General features: G+C 36.1%; 22 non-coding genes across 22 annotated transcripts; all 22 read left to right on the forward strand.

Annotated features, from left to right (window-relative positions):
• The first annotated feature begins 560 nt into the window (after positions 1 to 560).
• Positions 561 to 775, forward strand: LOC143984544 (small nucleolar RNA U3). Its single transcript, XR_013274927.1, has one exon. It is a non-coding gene; the product is annotated as a small nucleolar RNA U3 (small nucleolar RNA).
• Positions 776 to 1,465: 690 nt separating this feature from the next.
• LOC143984811 (small nucleolar RNA U3) lies at positions 1,466 to 1,680 on the forward strand. Its single transcript, XR_013275159.1, has one exon. It is a non-coding gene; the product is annotated as a small nucleolar RNA U3 (small nucleolar RNA).
• A 690-nt stretch (positions 1,681 to 2,370) lies between these two features.
• On the forward strand, positions 2,371 to 2,585 carry LOC143985121 (small nucleolar RNA U3). Its single transcript, XR_013275424.1, has one exon. It is a non-coding gene; the product is annotated as a small nucleolar RNA U3 (small nucleolar RNA).
• A 693-nt stretch (positions 2,586 to 3,278) lies between these two features.
• Positions 3,279 to 3,489, forward strand: LOC143984994 (small nucleolar RNA U3). Its single transcript, XR_013275315.1, has one exon. It is a non-coding gene; the product is annotated as a small nucleolar RNA U3 (small nucleolar RNA).
• Positions 3,490 to 4,184: 695 nt separating this feature from the next.
• On the forward strand, positions 4,185 to 4,399 carry LOC143984586 (small nucleolar RNA U3). Its single transcript, XR_013274963.1, has one exon. It is a non-coding gene; the product is annotated as a small nucleolar RNA U3 (small nucleolar RNA).
• A 689-nt stretch (positions 4,400 to 5,088) lies between these two features.
• On the forward strand, positions 5,089 to 5,303 carry LOC143985026 (small nucleolar RNA U3). The gene has a single exon (XR_013275343.1). It is a non-coding gene; the product is annotated as a small nucleolar RNA U3 (small nucleolar RNA).
• A 692-nt stretch (positions 5,304 to 5,995) lies between these two features.
• LOC143985152 (small nucleolar RNA U3) lies at positions 5,996 to 6,210 on the forward strand. Its single transcript, XR_013275451.1, has one exon. It is a non-coding gene; the product is annotated as a small nucleolar RNA U3 (small nucleolar RNA).
• A 690-nt stretch (positions 6,211 to 6,900) lies between these two features.
• LOC143984587 (small nucleolar RNA U3) lies at positions 6,901 to 7,115 on the forward strand. The gene has a single exon (XR_013274964.1). It is a non-coding gene; the product is annotated as a small nucleolar RNA U3 (small nucleolar RNA).
• Positions 7,116 to 7,803: 688 nt separating this feature from the next.
• On the forward strand, positions 7,804 to 8,018 carry LOC143984900 (small nucleolar RNA U3). Its single transcript, XR_013275236.1, has one exon. It is a non-coding gene; the product is annotated as a small nucleolar RNA U3 (small nucleolar RNA).
• A 691-nt stretch (positions 8,019 to 8,709) lies between these two features.
• LOC143984588 (small nucleolar RNA U3) lies at positions 8,710 to 8,924 on the forward strand. The gene has a single exon (XR_013274965.1). It is a non-coding gene; the product is annotated as a small nucleolar RNA U3 (small nucleolar RNA).
• A 688-nt stretch (positions 8,925 to 9,612) lies between these two features.
• Positions 9,613 to 9,827, forward strand: LOC143984546 (small nucleolar RNA U3). The gene has a single exon (XR_013274928.1). It is a non-coding gene; the product is annotated as a small nucleolar RNA U3 (small nucleolar RNA).
• Positions 9,828 to 10,517: 690 nt separating this feature from the next.
• On the forward strand, positions 10,518 to 10,732 carry LOC143984812 (small nucleolar RNA U3). The gene has a single exon (XR_013275160.1). It is a non-coding gene; the product is annotated as a small nucleolar RNA U3 (small nucleolar RNA).
• Positions 10,733 to 11,422: 690 nt separating this feature from the next.
• LOC143985122 (small nucleolar RNA U3) lies at positions 11,423 to 11,637 on the forward strand. Its single transcript, XR_013275425.1, has one exon. It is a non-coding gene; the product is annotated as a small nucleolar RNA U3 (small nucleolar RNA).
• A 693-nt stretch (positions 11,638 to 12,330) lies between these two features.
• LOC143984995 (small nucleolar RNA U3) lies at positions 12,331 to 12,541 on the forward strand. Its single transcript, XR_013275316.1, has one exon. It is a non-coding gene; the product is annotated as a small nucleolar RNA U3 (small nucleolar RNA).
• Positions 12,542 to 13,236: 695 nt separating this feature from the next.
• On the forward strand, positions 13,237 to 13,451 carry LOC143984589 (small nucleolar RNA U3). The gene has a single exon (XR_013274966.1). It is a non-coding gene; the product is annotated as a small nucleolar RNA U3 (small nucleolar RNA).
• Positions 13,452 to 14,140: 689 nt separating this feature from the next.
• On the forward strand, positions 14,141 to 14,355 carry LOC143985027 (small nucleolar RNA U3). The gene has a single exon (XR_013275344.1). It is a non-coding gene; the product is annotated as a small nucleolar RNA U3 (small nucleolar RNA).
• Positions 14,356 to 15,047: 692 nt separating this feature from the next.
• Positions 15,048 to 15,262, forward strand: LOC143985028 (small nucleolar RNA U3). Its single transcript, XR_013275345.1, has one exon. It is a non-coding gene; the product is annotated as a small nucleolar RNA U3 (small nucleolar RNA).
• Positions 15,263 to 15,954: 692 nt separating this feature from the next.
• LOC143985029 (small nucleolar RNA U3) lies at positions 15,955 to 16,169 on the forward strand. The gene has a single exon (XR_013275346.1). It is a non-coding gene; the product is annotated as a small nucleolar RNA U3 (small nucleolar RNA).
• A 691-nt stretch (positions 16,170 to 16,860) lies between these two features.
• LOC143985086 (small nucleolar RNA U3) lies at positions 16,861 to 17,075 on the forward strand. The gene has a single exon (XR_013275394.1). It is a non-coding gene; the product is annotated as a small nucleolar RNA U3 (small nucleolar RNA).
• Positions 17,076 to 17,766: 691 nt separating this feature from the next.
• Positions 17,767 to 17,981, forward strand: LOC143985087 (small nucleolar RNA U3). Its single transcript, XR_013275395.1, has one exon. It is a non-coding gene; the product is annotated as a small nucleolar RNA U3 (small nucleolar RNA).
• A 691-nt stretch (positions 17,982 to 18,672) lies between these two features.
• LOC143984764 (small nucleolar RNA U3) lies at positions 18,673 to 18,887 on the forward strand. The gene has a single exon (XR_013275117.1). It is a non-coding gene; the product is annotated as a small nucleolar RNA U3 (small nucleolar RNA).
• Positions 18,888 to 19,577: 690 nt separating this feature from the next.
• LOC143985248 (small nucleolar RNA U3) lies at positions 19,578 to 19,792 on the forward strand. The gene has a single exon (XR_013275531.1). It is a non-coding gene; the product is annotated as a small nucleolar RNA U3 (small nucleolar RNA).
• The last annotated feature ends 211 nt before the right edge of the window (positions 19,793 to 20,003 follow it).

The raw sequence follows: 20,003 nt of genomic DNA on the forward strand, positions 1-20,003 counted from the left end.
TATACTTCTATGTGGGAAGATTATTTGCAGTGTGACACGCAGTAGCTGCCAATGTTTTTCCTTTGGCTTCTGCGCTTGGAGGAATTGCAAAACTGAAACAACGCTCACGGAACCCAAGGCAAAATTATGGTGCTTTATATGTTAAAAAGATAAAGAAAATACTGTCATCACTGACAAACCATTCTTTCGGAAGCAAAAGAAACATGCCAGACCATTCTGTTTTTAAAGTGGTGGAAACAAAAATACTCCATCTGTGTTTTAGTTTCTCCTGTTACTGCGCTGAACAAGACTGTGAGGTGCTGTTAAAACTTTGCTCGGCTTACCAAAAGGACATCCAAAAGAATCAAGATAGCCAATATAAGGCATCAAGAAATGTTACAATTTGAGAGAAAAGAATTGCAAAATTATTTTTCTTTAGAATAGGACATTGGCAAACAGGCATATTAATTATTACTACTTGATTTCTACAAGTAGTTTACATTGGATTTTGACAAACATGTTCACAATTTGTTGAAGGAATAGTGATTAAAATGTTGCTGAAATCTTTGATTTGTCAAGGTAGGACTATATTTTCAGGGATCATTTCTGTAGAATGCAAAGGGAGAAATGTGCTCGAAAGTGTCCATACTCACCTTCCACGATGATGAATTTTAGGGTTCTTGTCTCATTAGGACTGTTGTTGGCAGTGCTGCTCTCTGCAGATGCTGCCACCATTTGATGACTTGGTCATCTTTCCTGATGGGAAGATGGCTGGCGGGAACTCATTCAGAGTGGTTGTTTGAATGCTAAATGTCTATTTTTTTTTAAAAAACAGCTGAGTTTGCAAGTTTGTGGTTTTGTCTATTTTGAAAACTATGCTTTTTTTTTTTTTTGTATTTGTCAGATGGAAAGGAAAAAAATGACATTATACTTCTATGTGGGAAGATTATTTGCAGTGTGACACGCAGTAGCTGCCAATGTTTTTCCTTTGGCTTCTGCGCTTGGAGGAATTGCAAAACTGAAACAACGCTCACGGAACCCAAGGAAAAATTATGGTGCTTTATATGTTAAAAAGATAAAGAAAATACTGTCATCACTGACAAACCATTCTTTCGGAAGCAAAAGAAACATGCCAGACCATTCTGTTTTTAAAGTGGTGGAAACAAAAATACTCCATCTGTGTTTTAGTTTCTCCTGTTACTGCGCTGAACAAGACTGTGAGGTGCTGTTAAAACTTTGCTCGGCTTACCAAAAGGACATCCAAAAGAATCAAGATAGCCAATATAAGGCATCAAGAAATGTTACAATTTGAGAGAAAAGAATTGCAAAATTATTTTTCTTTAGAATAGGACATTGGCAAACAGGCATATTAATTATTACTACTTGATTTCTACAAGTAGTTTACATTGGATTTTGACAAACATGTTCACAATTTGTTGAAGGAATAGTAATTAAAATGTTGCTGAAATCGTTGATTTGTCAAGGTAGGACTATATTTTCAGGGATCATTTCTGTAGAATGCAAAGGGAAAAATGTGCTCGAAAGTGTCCATACTCACCTTCCACGATGATGAATTTTAGGGTTCTTGTCTCATTAGGACTGCTGTTGGCAGTGCTGCTCTCTGCAGATGCTGCCACCATTTGATGACTTGGTCATCTTTCCTGATGGGAAGATGGCTGGCGGGAACTCATTCAGAGTGGTTGTTTGAATGCTAAATGTCTATTTTTGTTTTAAAAACAGCTGAGTTTGCAAGTTTGTGTTTTTGTCTATTTTGAAAACTATGCTTTTTTTTTTTTTTGTATTTGTCAGATGGAAAGGAAAAAAATGACATTATACTTCTATGTGGGAAGATTATTTGCAGTGTGACACGCAGTAGCTGCCAATGTTTTTCCTTTGGCTTCTGCGCTTGGAGGAATTGCAAAACTGAAACAAAGCTCACGGAACCCAAGGAAAAATTATGGTGCTTTATATGTTAAAAAGATAAAGAAAATACTGTCATCACTGACAAACCATTCTTTCAGAAGCAAAAGAAACATGCCAGACCATTCTGTTTTTAAAGTGGTGGAAACAAAAATACTCCATCTGTGTTTTAGTTTCTCCTCTTACTGCGCTGAACAAGACTGTGAGGTGCTGTTAAAACTTTGCTCGGCTTACCAAAAGGACATCCAAAAGAATCAAGATAGCCAATATAAGGCATCAAGAAATGTTACAATTTGAGAGAAAAGAATTGCAAAATTATTTTTCTTTAGAATAGGACATTGGCAAACAGGCATATTAATTATTACTACTTGATTTCTACAAGTAGTTTACATTGGATTTTGACAAACATGTTCACAATTTGTTGAAGGAATAGTGATTAAAATGTTGCTGAAATCTTTGATTTGTCAAGGTAGGACTATATTTTCAGGGATCATTTCTGTAGAATGCAAAGGGAGAAATGTGCTCGAAAGTGTCCATACTCACCTTCCACGATGATTAATTTTAGGGTTCTTGTCTCATTAGCACTGCTGTTGGCAGTGCTGCTCTCTGCAGATGCTGCCACCATTTGATGACTTGGTCATCTTTCCTGATGGGAAGATGGCTGGCGGGAACTCATTCAGAGTGGTTGTTTGAATGCTAAATGTCTATTTTTGTTTTAAAAACAGCTGTGTTTGCAAGTTTGTGTTTTTGTCTATTTTGAAAGCTATGCTTTTTTTTTTTTTTTTATTTGTCAGATAGAAAGGAAAAAAATGACATTATACTTCTATGTGGGAAGATTATTTGCAGTGTGACACGCAGTAGCTGCCAATGTTTTTCCTTTGGCTTCTGTGCTTGGAGGAATTGCAAAACTGAAACAACGCTCACGGAACCCAAGGAAAAATTATGGTGCTTTATATGTTAAAAAGATAAAGAAAATACTGTCATCACTGACAAACCATTCTTTCGGAAGCAAAAGAAACATGCCAGACCATTCTGTTTTTAAAGTGGTGGAAACAAAAATACTCCATCTGTGTTTTAGTTTCTCCTGTTACTGTGCTGAACAAGACTGTGAGGTGCTGTTAAAACTTTGCTCGGCTTACCAAAAGGACATCCAAAAGAATCAAGATAGCCAATATAAGGCATCAAGAAATGTTACAATTTGAGAGAAAAGAATTGCAAAATTATTTTTCTTTAGAATAGGACATTGGCAAACAGGCATATTAATTATTACTACTTGATTTCTACAAGTAGTTTACATTGGATTTTGACAAACATGTTCACAATTTGTTGAAGGAATAGTGATTAAAATGTTGCTGAAATCGTTGATTTGTCAAGGTAGGACTATATTTCAGGGATCATTTCTGTAGAATGCAAAGGGAGAAATGTGCTCGAAAGTGTCCATACTCACCTTCCACGATGATGAATTTTAGGGTTCTTGTCTCATTAGGACTGCTGTTGGCAGTGCTGCTCTCTGCAGATGCTGCCACCATTTGATGACTTGGTCATCTTTCCTGATGGGAAGATGGCTGGCGGGAACTCATTCAGAGTGGTTGTTTGAATGCTAAATGTCTATTTTTGTTTTAAAAACAGCTGAGTTTGCAAGTTTGTGTTTTTGTCTATTTTGAAAACTATGCTTTTTTTTTTTTTTTTTTTGTATTTGTCAGATGGAAAGGAAAAAAATGACATTATACTTCTATGTGGGAAGATTATTTGCAGTGTGACACGCAGTAGCTGCCAATGTTTTTCCTTTGGCTTCTGCGCTTGGAGGAATTGCAAAACTGAAACAACGCTCACGGAACCCAAGGAAAAATTATGGTGCTTTATATGTTAAAAAGATAAAGAAAATACTGTCATCACTGACAAACCATTCTTTCGGAAGCAAAAGAAACATGCCAGACCATTCTGTTTTTAAAGTGGTGGAAACAAAAATACTCCATCTGTGTTTTAGTTTCTCCTGTTACTGCGCTGAACAAGACTGTGAGGTGCTGTTAAAACTTTGCTCGGCTTACCAAAAGGACATCCAAAAGAATCAAGATAGCCAATATAAGGCATCAAGAAATGTTACAATTTGAGAGAAAAGAATTGCAAAATTATTTTTCTTTAGAATAGGACATTGGCAAACAGGCATATTAATTATTACTACTTGATTTCTACAAGTAGTTTACATTGGATTTTGACAAACATGTTCACAATTTGTTGAAGGAATAATGATTAAAATGTTGCTGAAATCTTTTATTTGTCAAGGTAGGACTATATTTTCAGGGATCATTTCTGTAGAATGCAAAGGGAGAAATGTGCTCGAAAGTGTCCATACTCACCTTCCACGATGATGAATTTTAGGGTTCTTGTCTCATTAGGACTGCTGTTGGCAGTGCTGCTCTCTGCAGATGCTGCCACCATTTGATGACTTGGTCATCTTTCCTGATGGGAAGATGGCTGGCGGGAACTCATTCAGAGTGGTTGTTTGAATGCTAAATGTCTATTTTTGTTTTAAAAACAGCTGAGTTTGCAAGTTTGTGTTTAAGTCTATTTTGAAAACTATGCTTTTTTTTTTTTTGTATTTGTCAGATGGAAAGGAAAAAAATGACATTATACTTCTATGTGGGAAGATTATTTGCAGTGTGACACGCAGTAGCTGCCAATGTTTTTCCTTTGGCTTCTGCGCTTGGAGGAATTGCAAAACTGAAACAACGCTCACGGAACCCAAGGAAAAATGATGGTGCTTTATATGTTAAAAAGATAAAGAAAATACTGTCATCACTGACAAACCATTCTTTCGGAAGCAAAAGAAACATGCCAGACCATTCTGTTTTTAAAGTGGTGGAAACAAAAATACTCCATCTGTGTTTTAGTTTCTCCTGTTACTGCGCTGAACAAGACTGTGAGGTGCTGTTAAAACTTTGCTCGGCTTACCAAAAGGACATCCAAAAGAATCAAGATAGCCAATATAAGGCATCAAGAAATGTTACAATTTGAGAGAAAAGAATTGCAAAATTATTTTTCTTTAGAATAGGACATTGGCAAACAGGCATATTAATTATTACTACTTGATTTCTACAAGTAGTTTACATTGGATTTTGACAAACATGTTCACAATTTGTTGAAGGAATAGTGATTAAAATGTTGCTGAAATATTTGATTTGTCAAGGTAGGACTATATTTTCAGGGATCATTTCTGTAGAATGCAAAGGGAGAAATGTGCTCGAAAGTGTCCATATTCACCTTCCACGATGATGAATTTTAGGGTTTTTGTCTCATTAGGACTGCTGTTGGCAGTGCTGCTCTCTGCAGATGCTGCCACCATTTGATGACTTGGTCATCTTTCCTGATGGGAAGATGGCTGGCGCGAACTCATTCAGAGTGGTTGTTTGAATGCTAAATGTCTATTTTTGTTTTAAAAACAGCTGAGTTTGCAAGTTTGTGTTTTTGTCTATTTTGAAAACTATGCTTTTTTTTTTTTTTTTGTATTTGTCAGATGGAAAGGAAAAAAATGACATTATACTTCTATGTGGGAAGATTATTTGCAGTGTGACACGCAGTAGCTGCCAATGTTTTTCCTTTGGCTTCTGCGCTTGGAGGAATTGCAAAACTGAAACAACGCTCACGGAACCCAAGGAAAAATTATGGTGCTTTATATGTTAAAAAGATAAAGAAAATACTGTCAGCACTGACAAACCATTCTTTCGGAAGCAAAAGAAACATGCCAGACCATTCTGTTTTTAAAGTGGTGGATACAAAAATACTCCATCTGTGTTTTAGTTTCTCCTGTTACTGCGCTGAACAAGACTGTGAGGTGCTGTTAAAACTTTGCTCGGCTTACCAAAAGGACATCCAAAAGAATCAAGATAGCCAATATAAGGCATCAAGAAATGTTACAATTTGAGAGAAAAGAATTGCAAAATTATTTTTCTTTAGAATAGGACATTGGCAAACAGGCATATTAATTATTACTACTTGATTTCTACAAGTAGTTTACATTGGATTTTGACAAACATGTTCACAATTTGTTGAAGGAATAGTGATTAAAATGTTGCTGAAATCTTTGATTTGTCAAGGTAGGACTATATTTTCAGGGATCATTTCTGTAGAATGCAAAGGGAGAAATGTGCTCGAAAGTGTCCATACTCACCTTCCACGATGATGAATTTTAGGGTTCTTGTCTCATTAGCACTGCTGTTGGCAGTGCTGCTCTCTGCAGATGCTGCCACCATTTGATGACTTGGTCATCTTTCCTGATGGGAAGATGGCTGGCGGTAACTCATTCAGAGTGGTTGTTTGAATGCTAAATGTCTATTTTTTTTTAAAAAACAGCTGAGTTTGCAAGTTTGTGGTTTTGTCTATTTTGAAAACTATGCTTTTTTTTTTTTTTGTATTTGTCAGATGGAAAGGAAAAAAATGACATTATACTTCTATGTGGGAAGATTATTTGCAGTGTGACACGCAGTAGCTGCCAATGTTTTTCCTTTGGCTTCTGCGCTTGGAGGAATTGCAAAACTGAAACAACGCTCACGGAACCCAAGGAAAAATTATGGTGCTTTATATGTTAAAAAGATAAAGAAAATACTGTCATCACTGACAAACCATTCTTTCAGAAGCAAAAGAAACATGCCAGACCATTCTGTTTTTAAAGTGGTGGAAACAAAAATACTCCATCTGTGTTTTAGTTTCTCCTGTTACTGCGCTGAACAAGACTGTGAGGTGCTGTTAAAACTTTGCTCGGCTTACCAAAAGGACATCCAAAAGAATCAAGATAGCCAATATAAGGCATCAAGAAATGTTACAATTTGAGAGAAAAGAATTGCAAAATTATTTTTCTTTAGAATAGGACATTGGCAAACAGGCATATTAATTATTACTACTTGATTTCTACAAGTAGTTTACATTGGATTTTGACAAACATGTTCACAATTTGTTGAAGGAATAGTGATTAAAATGTTGCTGAAATCTTTGATTTGTCAAGGTAGGACTATATTTTCAGGGATCATTTCTGTAGAATGCAAAGGGAGAAATGTGCTCGAAAGTGTCCATACTCACCTTCCACGATGATGAATTTTAGGGTTCTTGTCTCATTAGGACTGCTGTTGGCAGTGCTGCTCTCTGCAGATGCTGCCACCATTTGATGACTTGGTCATCTTTCCTGATGGGAAGATGGCTGGCGGGAACTCATTCAGAGTGGTTGTTTGAATGCTAAATGTCTATTTTTGTTTTAAAAACAGCTGAGTTTGCAAGTTTGTGTTTTTGTCTATTTTGAAAACTATGCTTTTTTTTTTTTGTATTTGTCAGATGGAAAGGAAAAAAATGACATTATACTTCTATGTGGGAAGATTATTTGCAGTGTGACACGCAGTAGCTGCCAATGTTTTTCCTTTGGCTTCTGCGCTTGGAGGAATTGCAAAACTGAAACAACGCTCACGGAACCCAAGGAAAAATTATGGTGCTTTATATGTTAAAAAGATAAAGAAAATACTGTCATCACTGACAAACCATTCTTTCGGAAGCAAAAGAAACATGCCAGACCATTCTGTTTTTAAAGTGGTGGAAACAAAAATACTCCATCTGTGTTTTAGTTTCTCCTGTTACTGCGCTGAACAAGACTGTGAGGTGCTGTTAAAACTTTGCTCGGCTTACCAAAAGGACATCCAAAAGAATCAAGATAGCCAATATAAGGCATCAAGAAATGTTACAATTTGAGAGAAAAGAATTGCAAAATTATTTTTCTTTAGAATAGGACATTGGCAAACAGGCATATTAATTATTACTACTTGATTTCTACAAGTAGTTTACATTGGATTTTGACAAACATGTTCACAATTTGTTGAAGGAATAGTGATTAAAATGTTGCTGAAATCGTTGATTTGTCAAGGTAGGACTATATTTTCAGGGATCATTTCTGTAGAATGCAAAGGGAGAAATGTGCTCGAAAGTGTCCATACTCACCTTCCACGATGATGAATTTTAGGGTTCTTGTCTCATTAGGACTGCTGTTGGCAGTGCTGCTCTCTGCAGATGCTGCCACCATTTGATGACTTGGTCATCTTTCCTGATGGGAAGATGGCTGGTGGGAACTCATTCAGAGTGGTTGTTTGAATGCTAAATGTCTATTTTTGTTTTAAAAACAGCTGAGTTTGCAAGTTTGTGTTTTTGTCTATTTTGAAAACTATGCTTTTTTTTTTTTTTTGTATTTGTCAGATGGAAAGGAAAAAAATGACATTATACTTCTATGTGGGAAGATTATTTGCAGTGTGACACGCAGTAGCTGCCAATGTTTTTCCTTTGGCTTCTGCGCTTGGAGGAATTGCAAAACTGAAACAACGCTCACGGAACCCAAGGAAAAATTATGGTGCTTTATATGTTAAAAAGATAAAGAAAATACTGTCATCACTGACAAACCATTCTTTCAGAAGCAAAAGAAACATGCCAGACCATTCTGTTTTTAAAGTGGTGGAAACAAAAATACTCCATCTGTGTTTTAGTTTCTCCTGTTACTGCGCTGAACAAGACTGTGAGGTGCTGTTAAAACTTTGCTCGGCTTACCAAAAGGACATCCAAAAGAATCAAGATAGCCAATATAAGGCATCAAGAAATGTTACAATTTGAGAGAAAAGAATTGCAAAATTATTTTTCTTTAGAATAGGACATTGGCAAACAGGCATATTAATTATTACTACTTGATTTCTACAAGTAGTTTACATTGGATTTTGACAAACATGTTCACAATTTGTTGAAGGAATAGTGATTAAAATGTTGCTGAAATCTTTGATTTGTCAAGGTAGGACTATATTTTCAGGGATCATTTCTGTAGAATGCAAAGGGAGAAATGTGCTCGAAAGTGTCCATACTCACCTTCCACGATGATGAATTTTAGGGTTCTTGTCTCATTAGGACTGCTGTTGGCAGTGCTGCTCTCTGCAGATGCTGCCACCATTTGATGACTTGGTCATCTTTCCTGATGGGAAGATGGCTGGCGGGAACTCATTCAGAGTGGTTGTTTGAATGCTAAATGTCTATTTTTGTTTTAAAAACAGCTGAGTTTGCAAGTTTGTGTTTTTGTCTATTTTGAAAACTATGCTTTTTTTTTTTTGTATTTGTCAGATGGAAAGGAAAAAAATGACATTATACTTCTATGTGGGAAGATTATTTGCAGTGTGACACGCAGTAGCTGCCAATGTTTTTCCTTTGGCTTCTGCGCTTGGAGGAATTGCAAAACTGAAACAACGCTCACGGAACCCAAGGCAAAATTATGGTGCTTTATATGTTAAAAAGATAAAGAAAATACTGTCATCACTGACAAACCATTCTTTCGGAAGCAAAAGAAACATGCCAGACCATTCTGTTTTTAAAGTGGTGGAAACAAAAATACTCCATCTGTGTTTTAGTTTCTCCTGTTACTGCGCTGAACAAGACTGTGAGGTGCTGTTAAAACTTTGCTCGGCTTACCAAAAGGACATCCAAAAGAATCAAGATAGCCAATATAAGGCATCAAGAAATGTTACAATTTGAGAGAAAAGAATTGCAAAATTATTTTTCTTTAGAATAGGACATTGGCAAACAGGCATATTAATTATTACTACTTGATTTCTACAAGTAGTTTACATTGGATTTTGACAAACATGTTCACAATTTGTTGAAGGAATAGTGATTAAAATGTTGCTGAAATCTTTGATTTGTCAAGGTAGGACTATATTTTCAGGGATCATTTCTGTAGAATGCAAAGGGAGAAATGTGCTCGAAAGTGTCCATACTCACCTTCCACGATGATGAATTTTAGGGTTCTTGTCTCATTAGGACTGTTGTTGGCAGTGCTGCTCTCTGCAGATGCTGCCACCATTTGATGACTTGGTCATCTTTCCTGATGGGAAGATGGCTGGCGGGAACTCATTCAGAGTGGTTGTTTGAATGCTAAATGTCTATTTTTTTTTAAAAAACAGCTGAGTTTGCAAGTTTGTGGTTTTGTCTATTTTGAAAACTATGCTTTTTTTTTTTTTTGTATTTGTCAGATGGAAAGGAAAAAAATGACATTATACTTCTATGTGGGAAGATTATTTGCAGTGTGACACGCAGTAGCTGCCAATGTTTTTCCTTTGGCTTCTGCGCTTGGAGGAATTGCAAAACTGAAACAACGCTCACGGAACCCAAGGAAAAATTATGGTGCTTTATATGTTAAAAAGATAAAGAAAATACTGTCATCACTGACAAACCATTCTTTCGGAAGCAAAAGAAACATGCCAGACCATTCTGTTTTTAAAGTGGTGGAAACAAAAATACTCCATCTGTGTTTTAGTTTCTCCTGTTACTGCGCTGAACAAGACTGTGAGGTGCTGTTAAAACTTTGCTCGGCTTACCAAAAGGACATCCAAAAGAATCAAGATAGCCAATATAAGGCATCAAGAAATGTTACAATTTGAGAGAAAAGAATTGCAAAATTATTTTTCTTTAGAATAGGACATTGGCAAACAGGCATATTAATTATTACTACTTGATTTCTACAAGTAGTTTACATTGGATTTTGACAAACATGTTCACAATTTGTTGAAGGAATAGTGATTAAAATGTTGCTGAAATCGTTGATTTGTCAAGGTAGGACTATATTTTCAGGGATCATTTCTGTAGAATGCAAAGGGAAAAATGTGCTCGAAAGTGTCCATACTCACCTTCCACGATGATGAATTTTAGGGTTCTTGTCTCATTAGGACTGCTGTTGGCAGTGCTGCTCTCTGCAGATGCTGCCACCATTTGATGACTTGGTCATCTTTCCTGATGGGAAGATGGCTGGCGGGAACTCATTCAGAGTGGTTGTTTGAATGCTAAATGTCTATTTTTGTTTTAAAAACAGCTGAGTTTGCAAGTTTGTGTTTTTGTCTATTTTGAAAACTATGCTTTTTTTTTTTTTTGTATTTGTCAGATGGAAAGGAAAAAAATGACATTATACTTCTATGTGGGAAGATTATTTGCAGTGTGACACGCAGTAGCTGCCAATGTTTTTCCTTTGGCTTCTGCGCTTGGAGGAATTGCAAAACTGAAACAAAGCTCACGGAACCCAAGGAAAAATTATGGTGCTTTATATGTTAAAAAGATAAAGAAAATACTGTCATCACTGACAAACCATTCTTTCAGAAGCAAAAGAAACATGCCAGACCATTCTGTTTTTAAAGTGGTGGAAACAAAAATACTCCATCTGTGTTTTAGTTTCTCCTCTTACTGCGCTGAACAAGACTGTGAGGTGCTGTTAAAACTTTGCTCGGCTTACCAAAAGGACATCCAAAAGAATCAAGATAGCCAATATAAGGCATCAAGAAATGTTACAATTTGAGAGAAAAGAATTGCAAAATTATTTTTCTTTAGAATAGGACATTGGCAAACAGGCATATTAATTATTACTACTTGATTTCTACAAGTAGTTTACATTGGATTTTGACAAACATGTTCACAATTTGTTGAAGGAATAGTGATTAAAATGTTGCTGAAATCTTTGATTTGTCAAGGTAGGACTATATTTTCAGGGATCATTTCTGTAGAATGCAAAGGGAGAAATGTGCTCGAAAGTGTCCATACTCACCTTCCACGATGATTAATTTTAGGGTTCTTGTCTCATTAGCACTGCTGTTGGCAGTGCTGCTCTCTGCAGATGCTGCCACCATTTGATGACTTGGTCATCTTTCCTGATGGGAAGATGGCTGGCGGGAACTCATTCAGAGTGGTTGTTTGAATGCTAAATGTCTATTTTTGTTTTAAAAACAGCTGTGTTTGCAAGTTTGTGTTTTTGTCTATTTTGAAAACTATGCTTTTTTTTTTTTTTGTATTTGTCAGATAGAAAGGAAAAAAATGACATTATACTTCTATGTGGGAAGATTATTTGCAGTGTGACACGCAGTAGCTGCCAATGTTTTTCCTTTGGCTTCTGTGCTTGGAGGAATTGCAAAACTGAAACAACGCTCACGGAACCCAAGGAAAAATTATGGTGCTTTATATGTTAAAAAGATAAAGAAAATACTGTCATCACTGACAAACCATTCTTTCGGAAGCAAAAGAAACATGCCAGACCATTCTGTTTTTAAAGTGGTGGAAACAAAAATACTCCATCTGTGTTTTAGTTTCTCCTGTTACTGTGCTGAACAAGACTGTGAGGTGCTGTTAAAACTTTGCTCGGCTTACCAAAAGGACATCCAAAAGAATCAAGATAGCCAATATAAGGCATCAAGAAATGTTACAATTTGAGAGAAAAGAATTGCAAAATTATTTTTCTTTAGAATAGGACATTGGCAAACAGGCATATTAATTATTACTACTTGATTTCTACAAGTAGTTTACATTGGATTTTGACAAACATGTTCACAATTTGTTGAAGGAATAGTGATTAAAATGTTGCTGAAATCGTTGATTTGTCAAGGTAGGACTATATTTCAGGGATCATTTCTGTAGAATGCAAAGGGAGAAATGTGCTCGAAAGTGTCCATACTCACCTTCCACGATGATGAATTTTAGGGTTCTTGTCTCATTAGGACTGCTGTTGGCAGTGCTGCTCTCTGCAGATGCTGCCACCATTTGATGACTTGGTCATCTTTCCTGATGGGAAGATGGCTGGCGGGAACTCATTCAGAGTGGTTGTTTGAATGCTAAATGTCTATTTTTGTTTTAAAAACAGCTGAGTTTGCAAGTTTGTGTTTTTGTCTATTTTGAAAACTATGCTTTTTTTTTTTTTTTTTTTGTATTTGTCAGATGGAAAGGAAAAAAATGACATTATACTTCTATGTGGGAAGATTATTTGCAGTGTGACACGCAGTAGCTGCCAATGTTTTTCCTTTGGCTTCTGCGCTTGGAGGAATTGCAAAACTGAAACAACGCTCACGGAACCCAAGGAAAAATTATGGTGCTTTATATGTTAAAAAGATAAAGAAAATACTGTCATCACTGACAAACCATTCTTTCGGAAGCAAAAGAAACATGCCAGACCATTCTGTTTTTAAAGTGGTGGAAACAAAAATACTCCATCTGTGTTTTAGTTTCTCCTGTTACTGCGCTGAACAAGACTGTGAGGTGCTGTTAAAACTTTGCTCGGCTTACCAAAAGGACATCCAAAAGAATCAAGATAGCCAATATAAGGCATCAAGAAATGTTACAATTTGAGAGAAAAGAATTGCAAAATTATTTTTCTTTAGAATAGGACATTGGCAAACAGGCATATTAATTATTACTACTTGATTTCTACAAGTAGTTTACATTGGATTTTGACAAACATGTTCACAATTTGTTGAAGGAATAATGATTAAAATGTTGCTGAAATCTTTGATTTGTCAAGGTAGGACTATATTTTCAGGGATCATTTCTGTAGAATGCAAAGGGAGAAATGTGCTCGAAAGTGTCCATACTCACCTTCCACGATGATGAATTTTAGGGTTCTTGTCTCATTAGGACTGCTGTTGGCAGTGCTGCTCTCTGCAGATGCTGCCACCATTTGATGACTTGGTCATCTTTCCTGATGGGAAGATGGCTGGCGGGAACTCATTCAGAGTGGTTGTTTGAATGCTAAATGTCTATTTTTGTTTTAAAAACAGCTGAGTTTGCAAGTTTGTGTTTAAGTCTATTTTGAAAACTATGCTTTTTTTTTTTTTGTATTTGTCAGATGGAAAGGAAAAAAATGACATTATACTTCTATGTGGGAAGATTATTTGCAGTGTGACACGCAGTAGCTGCCAATGTTTTTCCTTTGGCTTCTGCGCTTGGAGGAATTGCAAAACTGAAACAACGCTCACGGAACCCAAGGAAAAATGATGGTGCTTTATATGTTAAAAAGATAAAGAAAATACTGTCATCACTGACAAACCATTCTTTCGGAAGCAAAAGAAACATGCCAGACCATTCTGTTTTTAAAGTGGTGGAAACAAAAATACTCCATCTGTGTTTTAGTTTCTCCTGTTACTGCGCTGAACAAGACTGTGAGGTGCTGTTAAAACTTTGCTCGGCTTACCAAAAGGACATCCAAAAGAATCAAGATAGCCAATATAAGGCATCAAGAAATGTTACAATTTGAGAGAAAAGAATTGCAAAATTATTTTTCTTTAGAATAGGACATTGGCAAACAGGCATATTAATTATTACTACTTGATTTCTACAAGTAGTTTACATTGGATTTTGACAAACATGTTCACAATTTGTTGAAGGAATAGTGATTAAAATGTTGCTGAAATATTTGATTTGTCAAGGTAGGACTATATTTTCAGGGATCATTTCTGTAGAATGCAAAGGGAGAAATGTGCTCGAAAGTGTCCATATTCACCTTCCACGATGATGAATTTTAGGGTTTTTGTCTCATTAGGACTGCTGTTGGCAGTGCTGCTCTCTGCAGATGCTGCCACCATTTGATGACTTGGTCATCTTTCCTGATGGGAAGATGGCTGGCGCGAACTCATTCAGAGTGGTTGTTTGAATGCTAAATGTCTATTTTTGTTTTAAAAACAGCTGAGTTTGCAAGTTTGTGTTTTTGTCTATTTTGAAAACTATGCTTTTTTTTTTTTTTTTGTATTTGTCAGATGGAAAGGAAAAAAATGACATTATACTTCTATGTGGGAAGATTATTTGCAGTGTGACACGCAGTAGCTGCCAATGTTTTTCCTTTGGCTTCTGCGCTTGGAGGAATTGCAAAACTGAAACAACGCTCACGGAACCCAAGGAAAAATTATGGTGCTTTATATGTTAAAAAGATAAAGAAAATACTGTCAGCACTGACAAACCATTCTTTCGGAAGCAAAAGAAACATGCCAGACCATTCTGTTTTTAAAGTGGTGGATACAAAAATACTCCATCTGTGTTTTAGTTTCTCCTGTTACTGCGCTGAACAAGACTGTGAGGTGCTGTTAAAACTTTGCTCGGCTTACCAAAAGGACATCCAAAAGAATCAAGATAGCCAATATAAGGCATCAAGAAATGTTACAATTTGAGAGAAAAGAATTGCAAAATTATTTTTCTTTAGAATAGGACATTGGCAAACAGGCATATTAATTATTACTACTTGATTTCTACAAGTAGTTTACATTGGATTTTGACAAACATGTTCACAATTTGTTGAAGGAATAGTGATTAAAATGTTGCTGAAATATTTGATTTGTCAAGGTAGGACTATATTTTCAGGGATCATTTCTGTAGAATGCAAAGGGAGAAATGTGCTCGAAAGTGTCCATATTCACCTTCCACGATGATGAATTTTAGGGTTTTTGTCTCATTAGGACTGCTGTTGGCAGTGCTGCTCTCTGCAGATGCTGCCACCATTTGATGACTTGGTCATCTTTCCTGATGGGAAGATGGCTGGCGCGAACTCATTCAGAGTGGTTGTTTGAATGCTAAATGTCTATTTTTGTTTTAAAAACAGCTGAGTTTGCAAGTTTGTGTTTTTGTCTATTTTGAAAACTATGCTTTTTTTTTTTTTTTTGTATTTGTCAGATGGAAAGGAAAAAAATGACATTATACTTCTATGTGGGAAGATTATTTGCAGTGTGACACGCAGTAGCTGCCAATGTTTTTCCTTTGGCTTCTGCGCTTGGAGGAATTGCAAAACTGAAACAACGCTCACGGAACCCAAGGAAAAATTATGGTGCTTTATATGTTAAAAAGATAAAGAAAATACTGTCAGCACTGACAAACCATTCTTTCGGAAGCAAAAGAAACATGCCAGACCATTCTGTTTTTAAAGTGGTGGATACAAAAATACTCCATCTGTGTTTTAGTTTCTCCTGTTACTGCGCTGAACAAGACTGTGAGGTGCTGTTAAAACTTTGCTCGGCTTACCAAAAGGACATCCAAAAGAATCAAGATAGCCAATATAAGGCATCAAGAAATGTTACAATTTGAGAGAAAAGAATTGCAAAATTATTTTTCTTTTGAATAGGACATTGGCAAACAGGCATATTAATTATTACTACTTGATTTCTACAAGTAGTTTACATTGGATTTTGACAAACATGTTCACAATTTGTTGAAGGAATAGTGATTAAAATGTTGCTGAAATCTTTGATTTGTCAAGGTAGGACTATATTTTCAGGGATCATTTCTGTAGAATGCAAAGGGAGAAATGTGCTCGAAAGTGTCCATATTCACCTTCCACGATGATGAATTTTAGGGTTTTTGTCTCATTAGGACTGCTGTTGGCAGTGCTGCTCTCTGCAGATGCTGCCACCATTTGATGACTTGGTCATCTTTCCTGATGGGAAGATGGCTGGCGCGAACTCATTCAGAGTGGTTGTTTGAATGCTAAATGTCTATTTTTGTTTTAAAAACAGCTGAGTTTGCAAGTTTGTGTTTTTGTCTATTTTGAAAACTATGCTTTTTTTTTTTTTTTGTATTTGTCAGATGGAAAGGAAAAAAATGACATTATACTTCTATGTGGGAAGATTATTTGCAGTGTGACACGCAGTAGCTGCCAATGTTTTTCCTTTGGCTTCTGCGCTTGGAGGAATTGCAAAACTGAAACAACGCTCACGGAACCCAAGGAAAAATTATGGTGCTTTATATGTTAAAAAGATAAAGAAAATACTGTCAGCACTGACAAACCATTCTTTCGGAAGCAAAAGAAACATGCCAGACCATTCTGTTTTTAAAGTGGTGGAAACAAAAATACTCCATCTGTGTTTTAGTTTCTCCTGTTACTGCGCTGAACAAGACTGTGAGGTGCTGTTAAAACTTTGCTCGGCTTACCAAAAGGACATCCAAAAGAATCAAGATAGCCAATATAAGGCATCAAGAAATGTTACAATTTGAGAGAAAAGAATTGCAAAATTATTTTTCTTTTGAATAGGACATTGGCAAACAGGCATATTAATTATTACTACTTGATTTCTACAAGTAGTTTACATTGGATTTTGACAAACATGTTCACAATTTGTTGAAGGAATAGTGATTAAAATGTTGCTGAAATCTTTGATTTGTCAAGGTAGGACTATATTTTCAGGGATCATTTCTGTAGAATGCAAAGGGAGAAATGTGCTCGAAAGTGTCCATGCTCACCTTCCACGATGATGAATTTTAGTGTTCTTGTCTCTTTAGGACTGCTGTTGGCAGTGCTGCTCTCTGCAGATGCTGCCACCATTTGATGACTTGGTCATCTTTCCTGATGGGAAGATGGCTGGCGGGAACTCATTCAGAGTGGTTGTTTGAATGTTAAATGTCTATTTTTGTTTTAAAAACAGCTGAGTTTGCAAGTTTGTGTTTTTGTCTATTTTGAAAACTATGCTTTTTTTTTTTTTTTGTATTTGTCAGATGGAAAGGAAAAAAATGACATTATACTTCTATGTGGGAAGATTATTTGCAGTGTGACACGCAGTAGCTGCCAATGTTTTTCCTTTGGCTTCTGCGCTTGGAGGAATTGCAAAACTGAAACAACGCTCACGGAACCCAAGGAAAAATTATGGTGCTTTATATGTTAAAAAGATAAAGAAAATACTGTCATCACTGACAAACCATTCTTTCGGAAGCAAAAGAAACATGCCAGACCATTCTGTTTTTAAAGTGGTGAAAACAAATATACTCCATCTGTGTTTTAGTTTCTCCTGTTACTGCGCTGAACAAGACTGTGAGGTGCTGTTAAAACTTTGCTCGGCTTACCAAAAGGACATCCAAAAGAATCAAGATAGCCAATATAAGGCATCAAGAAATGTTACAATTTGAGAGAAAAGAATTGCAAAATTATTTTTCTTTTGAATAGGACATTGGCAAACAGGCATATTAATTATTACTACTTGATTTCTACAAGTAGTTTACATTGGATTTTGACAAACATGTTCACAATTTGTTGAAGGAATAGTGATTAAAATGTTGCTGAAATCTTTGATTTGTCAAGGTAGGACTATATTTTCAGGGATCATTTCTGTAGAATGCAAAGGGAGAAATGTGCTCGAAAGTGTCCATGCTCACCTTCCACGATGATGAATTTTAGTGTTCTTGTCTCTTTAGGACTGCTGTTGGCAGTGCTGCTCTCTGCAGATGCTGCCACCATTTGATGACTTGGTCATCTTTCCTGATGGGAAGATGGCTGGCGGGAACTCATTCAGAGTGGTTGTTTGAATGCTAAATGTCTATTTTTGTTTTAAAAACAGCTGAGTTTGCAAGTTTGTGTTTTTGTCTATTTTGAAAACTATGCTTTTTGTTTTTTTTTGTATTTGTCAGATGGAAAGGAAAAAAATGACATTATACTTCTATGTGGGAAGATTATTTGCAGTGTGACACGCAGTAGCTGCCAATGTTTTTCCTTTGGCTTCTGCGCTTGGAGGAATTGCAAAACTGAAACAACGCTCACGGAACCCAAGGAAAAATGATGGTGCTTTATATGTTAAAAAGATAAAGAAAATACTGTCATCACTGACAAACCATTCTTTCGGAAGCAAAAGAAACATGCCAGACCATTCTGTTTTTAAAGTGGTGGAAACAAAAATACTCCATCTGTGTTTTAGTTTCTCCTGTTACTGCGCTGAACAAGACTGTGAGGTGCTGTTAAAACTTTGCTCGGCTTACCAAAAGGACATCCAAAAGAATCAAGATAGCCAATATAAGGCATCAAGAAATGTTACAATTTGAGAGAAAAGAATTGCAAAATTATTTTTCTTTAGAATAGGACATTGGCAAACAGGCATATTAATTATTACTACTTGATTTCTACAAGTAGTTTACATTGGATTTTGACAAACATGTTCACAATTTGTTGAAGGAATAGTGATTAAAATGTTGCTGAAATCTTTGATTTGTCAAGGTAGGACTATATTTTCAGGGATCATTTCTGTAGAATGCAAAGGGAGAAATGTGTTTGAAAGTGTCCATACTCACCTTCCACGATGATGAATTTTAGGGTTCTTGTCTCATTAGGACTGCTGTTGGCAGTGCTGCTCTCTGCAGATGCTGCCACCATTTGATGACTTGGTCATCTTTCCTGATGGGAAGATGGCTGGCGGGAACTCATTCAGAGTGGTTGTTTGAATGCTAAATGTCTATTTTTGTTTTAAAAACAGCTGAGTTTGCAAGTTTGTGTTTAAGTCTATTTTGAAAACTATGCTTTTTTTTTTTTTTGTATTTGTCAGATGGAAAGGAAAAAAATGACATTATACTTCTATGTGGGAAGATTATTTGCAGTGTGACACGCAGTAGCTGCCAATGTTTTTCCTTTGGCTTCTGCGCTTGGAGGAATTGCAAAACTGAAACAACGCTCACGGAACCCAAGGAAAAATGATGGTGCTTTATATGTTAAAAAGATAAAGAAAATACTGTCATCACTGACAAACCATTCTTTCGGAAGCAAAAGAAACATGCCAGACCATTCTGTTTTTTAAGTGGTGGAAACAAAAATACTCCATCTGTGTTTTAGTTTCTCCTGTTACTGCGCTGAACAAGACTCTGAGGTGCTGTTAAAACTTTGCTCGGCTTACCAAAAGGACATCCAAAAGAATCAAGATAGCCAATATAAGGCATCAAGAAATGTTACAATTTGAGAGAAAAGAATTGCAAAATTATTTTTCTTTAGAATAGGACATTGGCAAACAGGCATATTAATTATTACTACTTGATTTCTACAAGTAGTTTACATTGGATTTTGACAAACATGTTCACAATTTGTTGAAGGAATAGTGATTAAAATGTTGCTGAAATCTTTGATTTGTCAAGGTAGGACTATATTTTCAGGGATCATTTTTGTAGAATGCAAAGTGAGAAATGTGCTCGAAAGTGTCCATGCTCACCTTCCACGATGATGAATTTTAATGTTCTTGTCTCTTTAGGACTGCTGTTGGCAGTGCTGCTCTCTGCAGATGCTGCCACCATTTGATGACTTGGTCATCTTTCCTGATGGGAAGATGGCTGGCGGGAACTCATTCAGAGTGGTTGTTTGAATGTTAAATGTCTATTTTTGTTTTAAAAACAGCTGAGTTTGCAAGTTTGTGTTTTTGTCTATTTTGAAAACTATGCTTTTTTTTTTTTTTTGTATTTGTCAGATGGAAAGGAAAAAAATGACATTATACTTCTATGTGGGAAGATTATTTGCAGTGTGACACGCAGTAGCTGCCAATGTTTTTCCTTTGGCTTCTGCGCTTGGA

This window comes from Lithobates pipiens, unplaced genomic scaffold, assembly GCF_037356315.1.
Source record: "Lithobates pipiens isolate NorthernLeopardFrog02 unplaced genomic scaffold, aLitPip1_a1.2 Scaffold_16, whole genome shotgun sequence".
NCBI classification, from domain to species: domain Eukaryota; kingdom Metazoa; phylum Chordata; class Amphibia; order Anura; family Ranidae; genus Lithobates; species Lithobates pipiens.